Here is a 22,195-nt window from a genome sequence, read left to right on the forward strand (position 1 = left end):
GCAGGGCCTGACCGCAGGCAAGGCCCTATGGCCAATCCCTGTCGGGCACGGCCAAAGGCCATGTGCTGCAATGGTTGAACTAATTAAAGTTACCTTACATTAAAAAAAAATCGTACAGTTATAATTACTTGAGGTACCACAACTACAACAGGTGAATATAGTTTTATATGTTTAACATGTGCACCAAACTATAACATCCCTCCTACCAAAATTTTAGCCTAACTATAATGTCCCTGTAACCTTTGTTTTTTTAAGTGAATATATATATATATATATACATATATATATATATATTTTTCCAACAAATGACAAAAAAGTCAAACGCGGCACTCCCAGGATATCACTAATCTTCTTGTTTAATGATTGATGAACCAAACACCCAACATATATACATATATTACCTAGTGGTGGTCACCACTAGGTGGTTATAGTTAGGACCTAGTTTCTATAGAGAAAGCATTTTTTTACTTGCTTATATATTTGGCGCCGGTTGAGGAATCTTGACAAACTTTTCTAAAAATAATTGTCAGTCATGTCAACTACTGTCTGGAAAGGTTTGGGATGATCTGTCAAGCCAGGCCAAGAAAAAGAGGAGGGAGGTCCTAAACCGCTTTTTCCCAATTCATTTTTCCTTCGGAATTGTGAACAGCGATAGCGCCGGAAATACTGAACGGAAGTACACCAAATTTGGCAGAAAGGTAGGTCCTGGTTCAAAAAGTGACCTTTTTGTGATTTGGAGTGAATTTGTTCAGTGGTTTTCTTGTAATTAACTATAAAACAAATTTGTATATATGGGGACACAGATCCTTCATGACTCCTATGCTGAGCATGACAGATGAAGCAGTGTGATTGGCTGGTGGCAAGCTGTTCAGAAACTTGCGGCCACCATTTTATCATCTGACAATGGTCCTGGGAAATGGAGTTTGAAAGACAAATGAATAGAAGGGGTCAGGGTAGAGGTACCCTGACCCCATGGGGGTAATGAATGGGTTTGTGAGCTACCCATTAGGAGTTTGAAAAGGTTGAAACCCCTTTTTTTGGGACAATCATGGAGCTGCGACTCAGCGCAGCCTCCCCGTGGACCGTCATGATGGGGGTTGCGAATCCCACAGATAAAGCAAAAAAATATATATATATTCACATACTCACGTTACACACACTGTCAGACCTGCTCGGGCACTCACTAAACCACTCACAGACTCAGTCACACACTGATACACAAACTCACAGACTCACTCAGACACTCACATACCCACTCACCAACCCAGTCACACACTCATGCACTCACTCACAGACCCACTGACATTTATTTTCACATAAACAGACCCACTCAGTCTCTTATGCACCCACTCACAGACCCACCCAGTTCTTCAAACACCCACTTGCAGACCAAGTGACACTCATATACCCACTCACAAGCCCACTCAGATACGCATACAGCCACTCACAAACCCAGTCAGACACTCACAGACACACTCACATATCCACTCAGATACCCACTCACAGACTCAGTCACACACTCAGATACTGTCACGGTTTTCAATGGGCTTACCGTCGAAGTTGAGAAGAGTTGGGGAACGACCCCGGTTCCGGCAGGTTCTGCTCTGGCCGAGGTAGGGGCGACCCCTTCCGGTAGCCACGGTGCTGTTTGACAATAGCAAGCCACTACAGTCCGTGCCCTCCAGAAGGAGTCCCAGATGAAAAACCCCAGTAAGGTAAAAAACCTCCAACAGGAACTCCCTGAAACAGAAGGAGGACACCAAGGCGCTAGAGCTGAAGATCCAGAGTACAGGAAGACTGGAAACGAAGACAGGTCAGGAAATACTGGATTCACAGGAAGAAACCAGTCAGAGCGTGACTACCACCAAGGAGTGTTGCAACGCAATGAACAAGCAGCTGAATTCCCCTTATATACCTCTAGACAGGAAGTAGGAAACAGGAAGTAGAAACACCACCATCTTGGATTGGGGAAAAGAGTATAATAGTGAATCAGGTACATGCGTCTAAACAAAGAAAAACAATGCATGCTGGGAAGAGAGGAAGTGGGCAGCATGCTGGGAAAGGAAAAGGCAGGCATAAAAACACCACCATGTGCAAGGGTTCGGCTTTTGCCTGGAGACATTGGTAAGTGGTGAGCAGATGTTAAATTCATTAGTACAGGAAGACTTGATGTAAAGCGCAGTAAATGCGCTATGCGCGGTCAGGCCTGAAACCCACTCGGGGTCTCAAGCCCTGCCGCGTCTGCCTTTGAGCAGAACTTAAAGAAAGGGGCGCGGCGAGTGCCGCGACCCCTGACCAGGACTCTTGATCTTCCCGCGGCCTGTGCGCCAGCCGCAGCCTCTCCCGAGGCTCGCACACAGGCCGCGGCATGAAGGGAATGCCGCGCTGGGGCGACCCGAGCCCGCGGCCGACGCCGCCGTAGGAGCCGCGCCAGCCGCGGCGTGACAGTATGTCCCCCCCGAGGCCCCAGGTTTGTGAGGGAAGAGTCAAAAAAAGCGACGGACCAAAAGAGTGGCATGAACTGAAGGGGCATCCTCCCAGGAACACTCACTCATAGGGTAACCTTTCCAATGAATAAGATATTGGAGGTGCCCATGGAAAAGCCGAGAGTCACAGATTTCCTGGACCTCGTACTCGGGCATATCATCAACCAACAGAGGAGGGGGGACAGGAAAATTGTCTGTGAAAAGGATCAGGAAGGTAAGGTTTAAGTTGAGAGACATGGAATACAGGGTGAATCTTCCACGTCCGAGGCAGGCGAAGACGCACAGACACTGGGTTAATCTTTTTGAGAATTAGGAAGGGACCATAAAAGCGGGGTTTGAATTTGTTCTGAGTGAGTCAGAGAGGTAGGAATCTAGAGGAGAGCCAGACTTTATCATGGACCTGATATTGAGGAGCCGCACAGCGTCTCCTATCTGCTATCCTTTTCATGCGGGACTTAGTGGCCACAAGGTTGGAATGGATAACACGTTGGATACCCCGTAGCTGTCGAACATAGGAGGAGATGGCAGGAAGATTGGAATTATCTCTCAGGGGAGTTGGAAAGGCCTTGGGATGGAAACCGTAGGAGCCATAGAAGGGAGAGACCTTCGAGGCGCTGTGTATGGAGTTGTTATAGGAGAATTCTGCAAGCGGTAAATAGGTAGCCCAATTACTCTGCGTAGCATTGCAGAAGCTACGTAAATATTGTTCGAGACCTTGATTGAGTCGTTCTGTCTGTCCATTGGTTTGAGGGTGGAACCCAGATGATAAGGCCACTTTGATTCCCAATGTCTTACAGAATTGATTCCAGAATCGGGAGATATATTGACGACCCCTATCCGATATAATGACCTGAGGTAATCCATGAAGCCGAAAGATTTCTTGTGTAAAGATTTGACCCAATTCTTTCGCCGTTGGTAACTTTCTTAAGGCCGTGAAGTGAGCCATCTTGGTGAAGGAGTCCACGGTTACCATTATTACGTGATTTCCCATTGAAGAGGGTAATGCGCACATGAAATCTGTGGAGATAGTGTGCCATGGGCCTGGGGGAACTGGTAGTGGGCGGAGTAATCCTACTGGTTTGGTACGGGGTGTCTTGGCTTGAGCACATATAGGACAAGATGATACATATTCCTCAGTATCTTTCTTGAGTGTTGGCCACCAGAAGGAGCGAAGCAGAAGTTCTTGGGTAGCTTTCATTCCTCAATGACCCGCGATAGGGGAATCATGGCACATAGCCTTGATCTATATGCAGTTGCGGACGCAACTTATTCAGCTCTGTCTCTTCTAGACGGGCATATTCGGACTTGACTTGGTCTAAAAAAGTCTGTACTACCCCAATGATCTTGTTATTGTCAAATAGGTTCTGTACAGTAGAATCGCTGCACTCAGGGTAACGTCGGGACAAGGCATCCGCCAGGATGTTCTGAGAACCAGGGATGTAAGTGATATAGAAGTCATATTGGCTGAAAAAGAAAGCCCATCGAGCCTGCCGGCTATTTTGACACTGAAAGTTTCTTAAGCACTGTAGATTTCTGTGGTCTGTCCGGGCTTCAAAAGGTTCCTTTGAGCCCATCAAAAAGTGTCTCCATTCTGTGCAAGCGGTTTTTAAGGCGAGTAATTCACGTTCTAACACGGAATAGTTCCGCTCGGAATCGGATAAAATGTGTGACAGGTAGAATACAGGGTGTTCTAAATCATCATCGTCTTGTCTTTGCAATAAGGCAGCCCCAATGGCTCTTTCTGAGGCGTCTGCGACAACAATGAATTGTTTGCTGGTGTCTGGGTGTCGTAGAATAGGGGCTTGAATAAAGGCTTTCTTTAAATCCTGAAAGGCTAACTCTGCGTCTTGTGTCCAACAAAAGCCCTTTTTTAGATGTTCTTTTTTAAGGGTTTGTGTAATGTAGCTGGTTCTCTGGGCAAAGTCTGCTATGAATTGTCGATAGAATTTGGCTAATCCCAAAAAACACTGAGGGGGTCATTCCGACCCCGGCGGGCGGCGGGCGCCGTCCGCCGGGCATATACCGCCAGAATACCGCACCGGTATTCTGGCGGTATCTGCTCTGGCCGAGGTAGGGGCGACCCCTTCCGGTAGCCACGGTGCTGTTTGACAATTGCAAGCCACTACAGTCCGTGCCCTCCAGAAGGAGTCCCAGAGGAAAAACCCCAGTAGGGTAAAAAAAAACCTCCAACAGGAACTCCCTGAAACAGAAGGAGGACACCAAGGCGTTAGAGCTGAAGATCCGGAGTACAGGAAGTCGGGAAACGAAGACAGGTCAGGAAATACTGGATTCACAGGAAGAAACCAGTCAGAGTGTGACTACCACCAAGGAGTGTTGCAACGCAATGAACAAGCAGCTGAATTCCCCTTATATACCTCTAGACAGGTAGTAGGAAACAGGAAGTAGAAACACCACCATCTTGGATTGGGGAAAAGAGTATAATAGTGAATCAGGTACATGCGTCTAAACAAAGAAAAACAATGCATGCTGGGAAGAGAGGAAGTGGGCAGCATGCTGGGAAAGGAAAAGGCAGGCATAAAAACACCACCATGTGCAAGGGTTCGGCTTTTGCCTGGAGACATTGGTAAGTGGTGAGCAGATGTTTAATTCATTAGTACAGGAAGACTTGATGTAAAGTGCACTAAATGCGCTATGCGCGGTCCGGTCTGAAACCCACTCGGGGTCTCAAGCCCTGCCGCGTCTGCCTTTGCGGCAGAACTTAAAGAAAGGGGCGCGGCGAGTGCTGCGACCCCTGACCAGGCCTCTTGATCTTCCCGCGGCTTGCGCGCAAGCCGCGTCTTCTCCCGCGGCCTGTGCGCCAGCCGCGGCCTCTCCCGAGGCTCGCACACAGGCCGCGGCATGAAGGGAATGCCGCGCTGCGGCGACCCGAGCCTGCGGCCGCGGCCACGGCATGACAGATACCCACTGACAGTACCAGTCAGACACTCATGCACACACTCACAGACCCAGTCAGACTCCTATGCACCCACACACAGACCCACTCAGACACTCAAACACCCATTTGAAGACCCTTTGACACTCATACAGACACTCACACATCCACTCAGATACTTACACACCCACTCATAGACCTACTCAGACAATCAGGTACCCATTCGCAGACCCAGTCACACACTGAGATACCCACTGACAGACCTACTCAGACACTCATGCACCCACTTACAGACCATCTGAGTTACACACCCACACACAGACCCACTCAGACTCTCATGCACCCACTCACATACCCATTGAGAGATATACACCCACTCACAGACCCACTTAGACTCTCATGCACCCTCTCACAGACCTACTCAGACCTTCAAGAACCCACTCGCAGACCCAGTGACACTCATACAGACACTCACAAATCCACTCAGATACTTACACACCCACTCACAGACCCACTCAGATGCCCACTCATAGACCTAGCCAAATGCTGAGATACCCCCTGACAGACCCAGTCAGACACTCATGCACCCACTCACAGAGGCACTGAGAGTTTAACACCCACTCACAGACCCGCTCAGACTGTCATGCACCCAGTCAGAGACCTAATCGGACTCTCAAGCAACCACTCACAGACCCACTCAGATCCTCAAACACCTACTCACAGACCCACTCAAATCCTCAAACACCTACTCACAGACCCAGTGACACTGATATATGTGCTCAGAGACCCACTCAGACACTCAGATACCCAGTCACAGACCCAGGAATACACTGAGATATCCACTGACAGACCCAGTCAGACACTCATGCACCCACTCCCAGACCCACTATGACCTCAAGCACCTACTCACAGACCCAGTCAGACTCTCTCAAACACCCACTCACAGACCCAGTAACACTTATATACCCACTCACAGACCCACTCAGATACTCACGCATCCACTCACAGACTCAGACAGTCACACAACCACATACAGACTCACTCACACTCTTTTCTACCCAGTCACAGGTCCACTCAGACACTCACACGCCCAGTCACAGACCCAGACAGACACTTGTACAGCCACACAGAGAACCACTCAGACACTCGTAGTCCAATTCAGAGACCCATTCAGATACTGAGACACCTACTCACAGACCCACTCACACGCTCTCACACCCACTCACAGACCATCTCAGACTCATTTACAGACCCTGAAATACACTTGTACACCCACTGAGAGACCTATACAGTCACTCATGTACCCATATAAAAACTCAGTGACACACTCATGCACTAGTCACAGAGCTAGTGACACTAATATACCAACTGAAAGACCCACTCAGACACTTACACACACATCAGACAGCCAGATACATAGTTATGCATGCACTAAGACAGTTAGTCAGTTAGAGATGCATTAATAATCACTCACAGTGATGCAGCTATTCACAGACACACTCATATTGTCATACACTCACTCAAAGATCCACTTTCCCAACAATCCATCAATTAACCCCTTCGCTGCCAGGCCTTTTCCCCCTCCTGTGCCAGGCCTTTTTTTGCCTATTTGGGGCAGTTCGCGCTTAGGCCCGCATAACTTTTTGTCCACATAAGCTAACCAAGCCAAATTTGCGTCCTTTTTTTCCAACATCCTAGGAATTCTGGAGGTACCCAGACTTTGTGGGTTCCCCTGAAAGAGGCCAAGAAATTTGCCAAAATACCGGGAAAATTTTGTTTTTTTCAAAAAAATTGGAAAAAGTGGCTGCAGAAGAAGGCTTGTGGTTTTTCCCCTGAAAATGGCATCAACAAAGGGTTTGTGGTGCTAAACTCAGCAGCTTCCCAGCTTTCAGGAACAGGCAGACTTGAATCAGAAAACCCAATTTTTCAACACAATTTTGGCATTTTTCTGGGACATACCCCATTTTTGCAATTTTTTGTGCTTTCAGCCTCCTTCCAGTCAGTGACAGAAATGGGCATGAAACCAATGCTGGATCCCAGAAACCTAAACATTTCTGAAATGTAGACAAAATTCTGAATTCAGCAAGGGGTCATTTGTGTAGATCCTGCAAGGGTTTCCTACAGAAAATAACAACTGAAAAAGAAAAATATTGAAATTTAGGTGAAAAAAACATAAATGTTTCTCTACGTTTTACTCTGTAACTTTTCCCTGCAATGTCAGATTATCGAAAGCAATATACCGTTACGTCTGCTGGACTCCTCTGGTTGCGGGGATATATAGGGCTTGTAGGTTCATCAAGAACCCGAGGAACCCAGAGCCAATAAATGAGCTGCACCCTGATGTGCGTTTTCATTCTATACCGGGTATACAGCAATTCATTTGCTGAAATATAAAGAGTAAAAAATTGCTATCAAGAAAACCTTTGTATTTCGAAAAAGGGCACAAGATAAGGTGTTGAGGAGCAGTGGTTATTTGCACATCTCTGAATTCCGGGGTGACCATACAAGCATGTGAATTACAGGCTTTTCTCAAATAGATGTCTTTTTTACACACTCTCCTATATTTGGAAGGAAAAAATGTAGAGAAAGACAAGGGGCAATAACACTTGTTTTGCTAATCTATGTTCCCCCAAGTCTCCCGATAAAAATGATACCTCACTTGTGTGGGTAGGCCTAGCGCCCGCGACAGGAAACGCCCCAAAGCGCAATGTGGACACATCCAAATTTTTGGAAGAAAACAGAGGTGTTTTTTGCGAAGTGCCTACCTGTAGATTTTGGCCTCTAGCTCAGCCGGCACCTAGGGAAACCTACCAAACCTGTGCATTTCTGAAAACTAGAGACCTAGGGGAATCCAAGGAGGGGTGACTTGTGGGGCTCGGACCAGGTTCTGTTACCCAGAATCCTTTGCAAACCTCAAAATTTGGCTAAAAAAACACATGTTCCTCACATTTCTGTGGCAGAAAGTTCTGGAATCTAAGAGGAGCCAAAAATTTCCTTTCACCCAGCGTTCCCCCAAGTCTCCCGATAAAAATGATACCTCACTTGTGTGGGTAGGCCTAGCGCCCGCGACAGGAAACGCCCCAAAGCGCAACGTGGACACATCCAAATTTTTGGAAGACAACAGAGGTGTTTTTTGCGAAGTGCCTACCTGTAGATTTTGGCCTCTAGCTCAGCCGGCACCTAGGGAAACCTACCAAACCTGTGCATTTCTGAAAACTAGAGACCTAGGGGAATCCAAGGAGGGGTGACTTGCGGGGCTCTGACCAGGTTCTGTTACCCAGAATACTTTGCAAACCTCAAAATTTGGCTAAAAAAACACATGTTCCTCACATTTCTGTGTCAGAAAGTTCTGGAATCTGAGAGGAGCCACAAATTTCCTTCCACCCAGCGTTCCCCCAAGTCTCCCGATAAAAATGATACCTCACTTGTGTGGGTAGGCCTAGCGCCCGCGACAGGAAACGCCCCAAAGCGCAACGTGGACACATCCAAATTTTTGGAAGATAACTGAGGTGTTTTTTGCGAAGTGCCTACCTGTAGATTTTGGCCTCTAGCTCAGCCGGCACCTAGGGAAACCTACCAAACCTGTGCATTTCTGAAAACTAGAGACCTAGGGGAATCCAAGGAGGGGTGACTTGCGGGGCTCGATCCAGGTTCTGTTACCCAGAATCCTGTGCAAACCTCAAAATTTGGCTAAAAAAACACATGTTCCTCACATTTCTGTGGCAGAAAGTTCTGGAATCTGAGAGGAGCCAAAAATTTCCTTTCACCCAGCGTTCCCCCAAGTCTCCCGATAAAAATGATACCTCACTTGTGTGGGTAGGCCTAGCGCCCGCGACAGGAAACGCCCCAAAGCGCAATGTGGACACATCCAAATTTTTGGAAGGCAACAGAGGTGTTTTTTGCGAAGTGCCTACCTGTAGATTTTGGCCTCTAGCTCAGCCGGCACCCAGGGAAACCTACCAAACCTGTGCATTTTTTAAAACTAGAGACCTAGGGGAATCCAAGATGGGGTGACTTGTGGGGATCGGACCAGGTTCTGTTACCCAGAATCCTTTGCAAACCTCAAATTTTGGCTAAAAAAACACATTTTCCTCACATTTTGGTGACAGAAAGTTCTGGAATCTGAGAGGAGCCACAAATTTCCTTCCACCCAGCGTTCCCCCAAGTCTCCCCATAAAAATGATACCTCACTTGTGTGGGTAGGCCTAGCGCCCGCGACAGGAAATGGCCCAAAACACAACCTGGACACATCACATTTTTTCATAGAAAACAGGGCCTACCTGTGGATTTTGGCCTCTAGCTCAGCCGGCACCTGGGGAAACCTAGCAAACCAGCGCATTTTTGAAAACTAGAAACCCAGGGGAATCCAAGATGGGGTGAATTGTGGGGCTCTGACCAGGTTCTGTTACCCAGAATCCTTTGCAAACCTCAAAATTTGGTTAAAAAAACATGTTTTCCTCACATTTCAGTGACAGAAAGTTCTGGAATCTGAGAGGAGCCACAAATTTCCTTCCACCTAGCGTTCCCCCAAGCCTCCCGATAAAAATGATACCACACTGGTGTGGGTAGGCCTAGCGCCCGCGACAGGAAATGGCCCAAAACACAACGTGGACACATCAAATTTTTTCATAGAAAACAGTGCCTACCTGTGGATTTTGGCCTCTAGCTCAGCCGGGCTCAGGGGGGGCAGAAATGGCCTAAAATAAATTTGTCCCCCACCCCCAAACCCCCTACCCCCCTGGGAGCGACCCTTGCCTATGGGGTCGCTCCCCCTGCGTGACATTGGTGCAAAAAAAAAAATCCCCGGTGCCTAGTGGTTTCTGCCCCCCTTGGGGGCAGATTGACCTACAATCGGCCAATCTGCTCCCAAGGGGGGCAGAAATGGTCTAAATACAATTTGCCCCCCAGGGGAGCGACCCTTGCCTAAAGCGTCGCTCCCCATCTCTAAAAAAAAAAACAAAAAAAAAAAACCCACACAAAAAAAAAATTGCCCTGGCGCCTAAAGGTTTCTGCCCCCCCCCGGGGGCAGATCGGCCTAATACCAATAGGCCGATCTGCCCCCAGGGGGGCAGAAATGGCCTAAATATAATTTCCCCCCTATGGGAGCGACCCTTGCCTAAGGGGTCGCATCCCACACCTAAAACACAAAAGAAAACAAATCAAAAAACAAAAAAAACAAAAGTATCCCTGGTGTCTAGAGGTTTCTGCCCCCCCTGGGGGCAGATCGGCCTATTATTAGGCCGATCTGCCCCCAGGGGGGGCAGAAAAGGCCTTAAAAAAAAATGACCCCCTGGGAGCGACCCTTGCCCAAGGGGTCGCTCCCTTCTGTCAATTACATATAAAAAAAAAAAAAATCCCTGGTGTCTGGTGGGGTTTCAAAAGCCGGATTGCAAGCAATCCGGCTTTTGAAACCCTCGGAGAGACTTCAAAGGGAAGGAAATACATTTCCTTCCCTTTGAAGCCCCTCCGGGCCTCCCCCACGTGATCGAAAGAGAAATGCTGAGCATTTCTCTTTCGATCGCGCTGGAAGCTCTGCTTCCAGCGCGATGGGGGAGGTTGTGTGATTGTCAGCGCACGCTCGCGCGCTGATGTCACAGGGGGGGTGGGGGGGGTCGGGGGTTGAAGGGGAAGGGATTACCCTGTCAGCCCTGACCTAGGGGGGTGGGGGGGCGGCCCTCCGGAGGAGCGCTAGCGCTTCTCCCGAGGGCAGCATTCAGGACGTAATGGTTACGTCCATGGCGCCACACGGGCGCTGCCATGGACGTAACCATTACGTCCCTGGCGGGGAAGGGGTTAATATACCCAAATATTGACTGAGGAATTCCAAAATGTAATATTACATGGATTGTCAAAGCAAAGACATATGACAAATATATTGGGTATTGTGCATTTCATTTGTCCTTTTGTTATGCAAATCTGCGACAGAGTTGTGACTTCTTTTAGTTATAAAAATATTGGATTTGATTTTAAATTTAATTCGTTTTTAGGATATAGGATGGCTCTAAGAAAAGCCTTTGTGTTTGGTGTGTGTATATGTTTAGTACAAATATGAGTGGATGCATACTTTTAAGTTGCTCAGAAATACTTTGTTGTCCTCATCTGTGAAGTGAACACCATCTTTTCTATATATCTCATCCATGTCAAGTGGAGGTTATTTGTGTAGATTGAGCCCATGTTATGGTCTCTGAGGATTGCTGAAACAGTTTTATTACCATGTTTCCTGGTTTTGTCTATTTGTAGACATAATTCAGTAGACCAATTCCATTTCTGTCTTTGGCAAATGTTAGAGAACACAAAGGCAGTGTGACAGAAAAGGCACATTAATAGGACAAAGGTATCGTTCATTAGGATTATCAGTCTTACCCCAGTCACTGTGCCAAGGGCGTTTCCACCACAGTGCACAATTACGAAGTGAAGAGGTTGGTAATCTCTAGTCCTTTCAACCAATGGAAGCAATTGCTACCACTTTAACCCTCTTTGGCCAACCCAAGTAATATCCACATTAGGCAAACCCAGGTCCTTGTTAATTCCAGTCTTTCTAGCATACTGACTAGCCCAATGAACATAGCTGTGACCTACAATCCACACTCTGAACATTTGGAAAGGAAGGAGAAGTAGCACACAGGAGAAGGCTGCAGCTGAATGAGGCAGTTTGGAAAATGAGAGGTGGTAAAAATAGAGGGAACAGTGGATTTAAATAAAACGTAATTTTGATTGGTTATTGTATATAGATTGGTACATAAAAATAGGTTGTGGTGTAAAATATTCAGTCAGACAATTACTGATTGGTTCTTGTTTTTTCATAAATAAGTAGTCCCATTTTGGATATGCTTACAATCAGTAATAATCAACCTAACCTGCTACAGCACACATTGAATCTAGTCTGCTGCTAACAACAAAAACTGTGAACTTCTGAACTACTGCTATAGTACAGTACAGTGTTCTAAAGGAGGTTGCTATGGTAGCTGAGCTGAAAGAGTGATGGGGGAAGATAAACTTTAAAGGACACATATGTTTTAAAAATAGGATTTCTTTTATACAAAGAAATATAAAGAATCATTTTACCAATGACCTGGTATCACGGGATGCAAAATGTTGAAGAAAATTGTGGACAGCAATGATGAGAAATATATTTGTATACCCCGACTGGATTTGCGATGTTACACAGAGTGGGAGGCATGTGTGGGGGCGGGGGGGAGGGCACGACAGAGTAGTGACTCCAGGAGCACATAGTAGCAGATTGGGCTTCTTACCAAAAAAGACAAGAAAGGGTTAAGAGCCACTGACCATTTGCATGTGGCATAACAAAAAGAAAAGATGAAACACAGTTTGTGATTAGTTAATTAGGACAGTATCAGTGAGAGTAAAGCTCAAAAGTTTGCCATTACTAGATGCTTGGTCTAAGAGTAGGCTACCATTCTTATTCTGAGGTTTCAATGTTATAACAAAAAAAGACTGGAAGTGCTATTGGGACAGTATTTCATCTATCACCGAAAGCTGTAAATAGGTATATGAATTACAGCATTAGTTTTAAACCAAGCTGTGTTTTTAAATACAATTAATATACGTGTGTATGATATACATAAAAGTATTTTAAGTTGGGTATAGGCAGAGAGGTTTTGATAATTTTATTTATATATGTATTAATGTATGTATTATTTTATAGGATGAATGAAGGTACAAGATATACAACCATAGTTTTAGTAAAGTAACAAATGTTTTTTGTGTGTGCTTGAACTTGTAAGGTGAGTTGGTATTTCAAATCCATATAAACTATTATAGTTCCTTTTTACGTACATAGAGGTTATATCTGAAATAGGATGTAACTTAGTACAGGAAGGATGATATGTGCACATAATGAAAGACATATAGGGCCTTATTTACAAGACCTATGCAGCAAAGAAATGTATCAACTGCTTCGTAGCGTTGTCCTGCGTCACTTCAACATGTCAGAAATGTACTGTACATACAAGATAGAGTGAATTTATGTACTTTATCTTCGCAACAAAGGAGAAATTCCTGGCTAGTGATAACGCAGCTAGGATTTCAGTATGTTGCATGGCTGCCTGTGTTGGGGGGTGATTTATTAGTAAAGGAAATTATACTGTCCTAGACAAAACCAATCATGAAAGGCATCCTTCTATTTTTTGTGTGATGCAGAATGGAGATGAGATGGAAAGAAGAAAAAATGGGGCCAATTAAAGATAAGTAAAAAAATTGGTTAAAAAAAAGTTGGTTTTGGAATCCGATTATTTTGTAGATTTCTAAATCTGGGAATTTATGGTTTTCATGTGCTAAGAGAGGTGTACTGTTTTTTAAACATAAAATTTAGGGCCAGATGTTTCAAACATTTTTGCTTTGGGCAGTTTGTGATCACAAAAATGCTTTTTGGTATGTAACAAGGCCAATTTGCGATTCGGTAACTTGTTACCGAATCACAAATTGGATTTGTGACAACACAACGATTAGGTATTAGGAAGGGGCGTATCTAGGGTGTGCCTTCTTAATACCGAATCACAGAGGTATGATTGTTTTGTGACTGTGAATGCAGTTGCAAAACAATCACAGTTACCACCTACTTCAAGTAGGTGGCAACCCATTTGTTTGTGAATGCATGCAAAAACGTTTTTTAAGAGCAAGCAGTGGTCCCACGGACAACTGCCTACTCTTAAAAAATGAAAAGAAAACTTTTCATTTTTATTCTTTAAACGCATCCCATTTTGCTTAAAGGAAAATGGGCTGCATTTTAAAAAAAGATTGCTTTATTAAAAAGCAGTCACAGACATGGTGGTCTGCTGAGACCAGCAAGCCACCATCCCTGTGATTGTAGCCATTCACAATGGGTCACAAATTGTGACCTACCTTATGAATATTGATGAGGTTGGTCCATTTGCAAGCCCTTGTGAACTGCAGTATGAAACTCCTGGAGTTTCATACATTCCAATAGCAATTACTTAATTACGATTAGCTAAACATCTGAATTAGGTAATCGCTATTGGATACAATGATACATCTGGCCCTAAGAGGTGTAGAATGTTACAACATAGTGGTGCAATTTTAATTTCTATATTCATATGGTTAAAATATAAAATTGAGTAGTAAATAATTAAAAGGTATACATTTTGTATTTTATAGATCTATTCCTGTATTATAAGACATATTAAAAATGCCAAAGAAAACACGAGAAAAAAGAGAGTGAGGAAATTATATTACCTACTTGCAAGTCAGGAAAAACAAGTACAACATGTGGGCAATGTTACTAAAGAAAACACAACTGCTGGTAACAAAACAAAAAAATGTTTTAAAACTGTTTGTGGAAAACTGAAATGTTTGCAAAATGAAGAATACACAAAGGCCACTTTTAAATCAGTCACTGAAAGTAAAAAAAGTTGTCAGACTACAACCAAGAAGTCAAAGAAGGAAGCCAAAAGGTCAACCAGAAAGCAAGAAGATTTCAAAGAAATTAGGGTAAAAATGGTTGGGCCAAGATAATTCAGAATCTCATTAAAATATGAGGAAATGCAGTAGGAGAAGAGAAGTAGTGAAACAAAAGAAATGTGTTGATGCTGTAGTTGATGAGCCATTTGCCTTGAAGAGGAAGCTTTTCATTCTGATCATTAATAGAATGAGAACATTGGATAAAATCACGTTGGGTATGAAAAGATGCAGCTGAAGAAAAAGAATTGTTAATAAAACTAATTTTTGTAAAAATATTTAGTTGAGAATGGAAACATATGTCAAGTACAGAGCCTTTCTTTAATGAAGAAGGATATTTCCAAGAGAACACATCAAGTTGTTTGAACTGGTCAATGTTATGAGGTTGAGGATGGGAGTCCTGTTGAAAAGAGGAAATTGTTCCTAAAAATATGGAAGATGTGATAGCTGAAGAGTTTCGGGGAAAGCGTAGACAGGGCCCTGTTTACAAATGGAATTGTAGTAGTATTTGTAGTATTCATCAACAATCTATTGATTCATTACAAACTTTTGTATGTGACTGTCCATTTGCATCAAATAGGTCCCTGTAAAGTAAGAAAGCATACCAATTGACAAGGACATTCATTAGCATGTTTATCGAAGAAAGTGTGCAAAAGCAACTTTACCACTTAAGAATGTTGGCAGTTCACCATTCAAAAACACGTAGTTTAGTTAGGAGACTTTACTATATGAGACTCCAGCATTATGTTTAGGAGAGATGAATAGAGTACTTTTGTATCGTACCATACAAGAGGAAGAAAAAGTTTGTAAGGATGTGCAGTATAGTTTTTTTGGTCCTGAAGAAGATTATATGGACAATGAGGAATTGGTAGGTACAGGTATTGAAGAAGAGAGAACAGGTATTGCTACTGAGAAGTTTGTAGAAGAGAATATGATGTTTAATACAACTTCTGAAAAGTCAAACTATGGGGCCGATAATGAGTCTGGTGGTCACAAGACTGCCAGACTCGCGGAGGCGGTTGGACCGCCGCAGCTGTGGTGGACTACCCCCCACATTATGAGGTTGGTGAGCAGACCCGCCATCCCCCCTACGATCCAAAGTCCTGACGGGCTGACGGGGGTCCTGGTAGTAATCAGCCAGGGCAGAGCTGAACTCAGCCCTGCCCTGCTGATTACAACCTTGTTCTCCGTCAGCCTTTTCATGGTGGTTCTACCACCATGAAAAAGATGGCAGAGAACAAGTGAAAGGGGCCACGGGAGGCCCCTATACTACCTATGCCCGGGTCATGGGCAGTGCAGGGGTCCCCCTTCCTAACACCCTTGAAACAAGCAGTGTCTGCTGTGCAGTCAGTGTGCATTTCAAGGGTGCTTGTGCAGCCTGCATGCAGCAGCATTGCTGCCGGCTCAATTATGAGGCAGGAACAATGCTCCTGCACGTCTTCCACTGGGCTGACCGGCGGAAACCTTAGTTTCTGCTTGTCAGCCCAGTGGGAAAGTTGGTACCTATTTTTCCCTCTTTATATTTCACCAAATGAATTGCTGTATACCCGGTATACAATGAAAACCTATTGCAAAGTGTAGCTCCTTTATTGGCTCTGGGTACCTAGGGGTCTTCATGAATATACAAGCCCTATATATCCCTGCAACCAGAAGAGTCCAGCAGACATAACGGTATATTGCTTTTGCAAATTATGACATTGCTGGAAAAAGTTACAGAGAAAAACGTGAAGAGAAATGTCTGTTTTTTTTAACCTCAATTTCAATATTTTTTATTTCAGCTGTAGGAAATCCTTGTAGAATCTATACAAATGACCCCTTTCTGAATTCAGAATTTTGTCTACTTTTCAGAAATGTTTAGATGTCCAGGATCCAGCATTGGTTTCATGCCCATTTCTGTCAATAACTGGAAGGAGGCTGATAGCACAAAAAATAGTAAAAATGGGGTATGGACCAGTAAAATGCCAAAACTGTGTTGAAAAATGTGGTTTTCTGATTCAATTTTGCCTGGTCCTGAAAACTGGGAAGATGGCGATTTTAGCTCCACAAACCCTTTGTTGATGCCATTTTTGGGGAAAATAAACCATAAGCCTTCTTCTGCAGCCATTTTTTCCTATTTTTTTAAATGACATTTTCTCTGTATTTTGGCTAATTTCTTGGCCTCCTCAAGGGGAACCCACAAACTCTGGGCACCTCTAGAATCCCTATGAAGTCAGAAAAAAAGAATGCAAATTTGGAATGGGTAACTTATGTGGACAAAAAGTTATGAGGGCGTAAGTGGAAGTGCCCCAAATAGCCAAAAAAAGGCCCGTCACCTGAGGGGGAAAAGGGCTGGCAGTGAAGGGGTTAAAAACAGGAATTCATCTTTAAAAACTGTCTGCACAAGATTTTGTTAACAAAGTGCAAGAAAAGGATAAAAACGATAAATAATACTGGTACCGTCGTCATGGAGAAATGAAGTGTATGCTGAGAAACCTAGAACCACAATCTTGTTATTGACATTGAGTTGTGCAAAGTATGCATGGGATGAGCTTATTCAAATCTTGAGAGAAGCAAACTCTAATCTAAAACATATCAATTTGAAGAAGGCTGGAGAACGGTGCTTGTTAGATCCTGCTAATGTTTGTAAATATTTCAACCAGGCTATGCTCACTTTTATCTGCAACAAAAGCAATCCTCCTCTTGGAGAAGTAAGTGATTTTGTTTGCCGGAAAAAGTACCAGGCAAGAGGTGCTCCTCACATTCACATGCTACTATGGATAAAAGATGCATCCAAATTTGGAGCAGAAAGTGATGAGTCTGTGTTGTCATTTAAAGAGCAATATGCCACATGTGCTATACCATAAAGAGAGTGGTGAAATAGGTCTCAGAGATAAAGTTTTAGGTGTTCAAACACATAGATGTAGAAAGTACTGTTGTCATGCATATAGGTCCAAAGAAATATTTTATTCAAGGTGTCGATTTGGATTTCCAAGACCTGTTATTTCAAAAGGAAGAGTGAATAGCTTCTTATCTTCAGTGAGACATACACTAAGACGGAAATCACCAAAGAACACATAAACCTAAAAAGAAGTGAATATTCCAAATATATTAATGACTACAACCCTGTGATTTTAAAAATGTGGAATGCTAACATGGACATTCAGTTTGTTACAGATAACTCTATTGCTGTGGCTCGGTATATTACATCCTACATCACAAAATCTGAAAAAAAACGAAAGGAAGGAGATGTGGGAGGAGATTTCTGCAGATGAGACACTTAGCAACAAATTGTATTCTTTGAGCTTGAAAATGCTTTCCCATGGAGAAATGAGGTCCTATGAACCATGTGACAGATTGGGTTCAGCAGATTGGGTTGTTCTCAAAATCAAAAGGAGTTGTCTGGGTAAGTCTTGGTCTATTTACTACAATAAACTGAATATTAAAGTCTTTCCCTGAAATTCAGTACCTGGCAGAGGTTGACCCAGAAAGCACAGATGATGTCAAATCAACTATGGTGGATACATACTATCCAAGAAGAAGTCCACATCTAGAAGACAAGTGCCTTTATGAAATTCTGCAAAACTACAGATATAAAAATAATGTAAGTGAAAACACAGAAGAAAAATATACAGTTCATAGTTGTGATGGAGGCTTAGTGAAAATGAAAAAATAAATTTAATTAACCACGGAAAACTTAGCTATCGAACTCCTGAGAAAAGAGAATTTTACTATTTATCGCTTTTTCAACTGTTCAAACCTTGGAGTACTGAATTCGAATTACTTGAAGACTATAACCGCTATGAAGGTTATTTTAGTGCTGTCAAAGATACTACTCAGTGTCCCATGTTCAATAAATACTTGCAAATGTTAAGTTATGAGATACAACAGGAAGAAATTATTGCTGCTGAGGTAGCTAAGGATAGTACTCAAAGCAGCCAAAGTTCAGCAACTTCAAGTCAGGTTCCTCTTGGAAAACCTATTATTGGAAATAAAGCTGCAATAGCTATGAATGAAGTGAAAACTGCCATGAAACAAGCTAGGCAGGAATCAGTAGATCAGGAACTGAACAACGAACAGAAAGAGATTTACATGGAAGTAAAAGATAAAATAGAACATGGATTATGACATGAGAAAAAGGAATGCAGTTGGTCATCATTTAAGCCAATACTATTATACATTAGTGGTCAGGCGGGTATTGAAAAAAGCTTTTTAATCAAAGTTCTCTCTACTTACAGAAAGTCACAGATTCTAAATTATTGTCAGCACCTACTGGATTAGCTGCACACAATATCAAATGAATCACTTTGAATAGACTACTAATACTACCGGTTGAACAAGAGAATAAACTGGAATACCAGAAGTTATCGGCAAAGCTTGTCATGAGGTAGCTAGAGTTTTGAAGAAAATTAAGCTTTTGATTAATGATGAGGTAAGCATGTTATCAAATCTAATGCTTGGTTTTGTCCACCTGCAAATGGACAAAACTAAATATGACATCTTGTTTGGAGGAAAACAATTGATTGTTTTTGGAGACCTACTATAACTTACTCCTGTAAAAGGACAACCTGTTTTAAAAACTCTTTCACATGAAGAGACTCGAAAGTCATTCGGAAGTATTGGCAATGTCAACATTTAGCAATAGTTTCAATACAAGAAATTTGTGACAAATATGCGTCTGACATGAAGTATAGCAACATTCTAAAGGACATTAGAATATGAGTGCTCACAGAGTAGGGAAAACTCTAGTTAAAAAGTCGATTTATTAAGAAACTCTTTTCCTCTAACAAGACGGCAGCAGAACTAATATGTACATTTTGGAAAGAGGGAAAACATATAGAGCCTCATTATGAGTTTGGCGGTCTCAGGACCGCCATGTTGGCGGAGGCGGTCGTACCGCCAACAGGCTGGAGGAGAAGACTGCCAAATTATGACCATGGTGGTATTCAGAACAGAATACAGCCAAAGCACCGCCGGCCCCGCCACTGCAGTCTGGCCACCACAGACGTCAGTTGCCACCTGCAGGCCGGGGGAGACCATGTTTCCACTGGACAGATTACGAGGTTTCACACTGCCAAGGTTTCCATTGCGGTCGCACCACCATGGAAACCCAGGCGGAAACCATCTGCATAAAAGGAGATACTCACCTTCAGGAACCCATACTTGTCCGGAGCCGCCATGGAACCTGAACTACACGTCTTTCCACTGCTCCTGCTGGCCCAAAGGCTTCGGAGTCAGTGACGATGATAGCAACCTTAAGTGCACACTCTTACCTGGTAGTGCTGTAGATCGCCAATTTTTGTACACTCACACAATAGACATATGGGAAGGGTGTGCAAGGGCAACACTTAATATAACTGCACACTAACATAGAGTCACACACACTTGCATATACATAACAAACACATATACACATGTCACTAATACACACAGGTACGCACAGAAACACTGCATAGGCCCAAACTCACACAGTACCACACAACACCACAATACGTCACAAACACAACACAACCGCACCATCTCCAATCACTTGGCAGGGACCCACAGGGGACACTACTTGGGGACACATCACACACACATCACAACGTAACACCAACAGGCAAAAAATACATGCAAATACACAATCATGCTACTTACCGATTGACTAACCAAAAACACTGTATCTAACATTTCATGCACATAATACACACACAGTCAAAGCACACAAAGCCACACAGCACACCAACAAACACATCTCAACACAAAGAACACATAATATCAACACAACAAATCCTCTTGAACACACAAGTGTTCATCACACAACACATACCATACCACTTTAAGACAAAAGCACTGCACACAACCTCACATACTGCCTAAACAGCACATGTAGCCCAAGCAGAACACATACATACAGACAAACAACTAATGTCAGCCAGGAACAACTCCATACTAGGGAAAGAAATGCATGACAAAGATGTAACCAGGAAACCAACTACATGTTGGTTCAAGTAATTATTATGTTCAAAAGTTTGGAAAAAACAAAGGTAATAGGCCAGTCCATTTTTTCTACAGTCTTTATGCACACAGTGTACAAATGTGTGCCCCGAATTTGACTCCTGACTGCCGTTTAACCTCCACAGGTAGGAGCATCAATGGGGCAGGCAGGCAGGCACCTCAGGGGTTATCTGGTGGGGCGGGAGTGTTGGGGGTTTGGATTTAGGTCTTGGGGGGGCCTTTGGATCTGGCTTAGGAGGGAGGTTTGGGCTTGGTCTTAGGTTTAGGGGAGGGTTGGCTTTTAGGTGGAGGGTTGACTTCTTGGCAGGGGGAGGGGCATGGGAACTTGCAGGGGGTCAGGGGAGGTCTTGGAGGTAGAAGGGCCAGACATGGGGAGGGGCACAGAATGTTGAGTGGTATCACGAGGTGGGAGACCAGTAGGGAAATGGGCAAACTCTGAAAGGAAAGCTTTTTTTGACACAAGGAGACAATCATAGCAAAGGGGTTAGGGTTTGGAGGGAGAGGGAGTGGTTGTCTGAGGTGTTGGTGTGGATGTCTTGGGTGCATGTTTGTGCGAGGTAGGTTTGTGGGTGGTGGGTGTTTGTTGGGTGGGTGAGTGAGGGTGTTTATGTGTCTTGGGAGGAGGGGGTGGAGGTGTTGGGGGATGCTGTGGTGGGTGGGTGACTGTCTGTTGGGGTAGTGACTGCAGGTATGGTGGATCTGCTGCATATAGGCATGTCTGTGGTTGTATTGTCTGTGGGTATGGTATCTGTGGGTGTGGTTACTTGGGTGGATATCTGAGGGCATGCTGTGATGCTGTTTGTGAGTAGGATAGGTGTAGTGGCTAGATGTGTGAATGTTGGGGTGGTGTCTGCAGGTGTGCCACCAGACACTGTTGCTGTCTGTGCAGGTGTATGTTGCTTGTGTGTATGATGGTGGTGTGTCTTGTGGTGCTTATGTTTGTCTGAGCTACAATCGGATGTTGAGGTGCATGCATGCGTGTCTGTCTGTGTGCTTTGGCTGGGTCATGGGAGAGGGCTTTGGGATTGGAAAGAGGAAGGTGGAGGGGAACAGGAGACAAAGGATGGCTGGCTGCCATCAGTGTGGAGGCCAGAGCCAGAACGGATCTATGTAAGCCAGCCAGTGCACCGTGAATGCCCTCCAGGAACTCAATACTCAGTTGGACTTGAGTTGCCAGTCCCTGGATGGCATTCATGATAAGCGACTGACTCACAAGGATCGACTTCATGAGGTCAATGGCCTCTTTACTGAGGGCAGCAGGGTTAACAGGGGATAGGGCAGAGGTGCCTGCGGCAAAGGAGATGCCCACACTCTGGGTGGGGAGCTACAGGGAGGGCAGTGGTAGTAAGGGGGGATGCAGACTGAGATAGTGCTAGGGTGGTCCCAGATGGGTCCGCCACTGCCAGGG

The sequence above is a fragment of the Pleurodeles waltl genome, chromosome 5, assembly GCF_031143425.1.
Source record: "Pleurodeles waltl isolate 20211129_DDA chromosome 5, aPleWal1.hap1.20221129, whole genome shotgun sequence".
Lineage (NCBI taxonomy): Eukaryota > Metazoa > Chordata > Amphibia > Caudata > Salamandridae > Pleurodeles > Pleurodeles waltl.